Source organism: Pteropus vampyrus, unplaced genomic scaffold (genome assembly GCF_000151845.1).
Source record: "Pteropus vampyrus isolate Shadow unplaced genomic scaffold, Pvam_2.0 Scaffold2, whole genome shotgun sequence".
NCBI lineage: Eukaryota > Metazoa > Chordata > Mammalia > Chiroptera > Pteropodidae > Pteropus > Pteropus vampyrus.
The window spans coordinates 19817982-19818241 of NW_011888783.1; positions in this window are offsets into that span (position 1 = coordinate 19817982).

The window sequence follows — 260 nt, forward strand, 5'->3', positions numbered from 1 at the left end:
TAAACGGGTGAGTCACTGCTTCGTCTGTGGAAATTTCTGTCCTTCCCAACACAATTTTCTGGTCTCTCTTTCTGGGTGTGGGCTCCAAAGTTCCAAGCCTTATCAGAGTGTTGGGGTTTTTAAAAAATACAAATGTGATCGTATCCTTCCTTTGCCTGAAAGCCTTTACTAGTTCTCATTGTCTTTGGGATAGGTTCTCAAGTCCTTAATGTTAAGAATTACCAGGCCCCAAGGAATCAACCAGCCACGTCCTCTGGGGT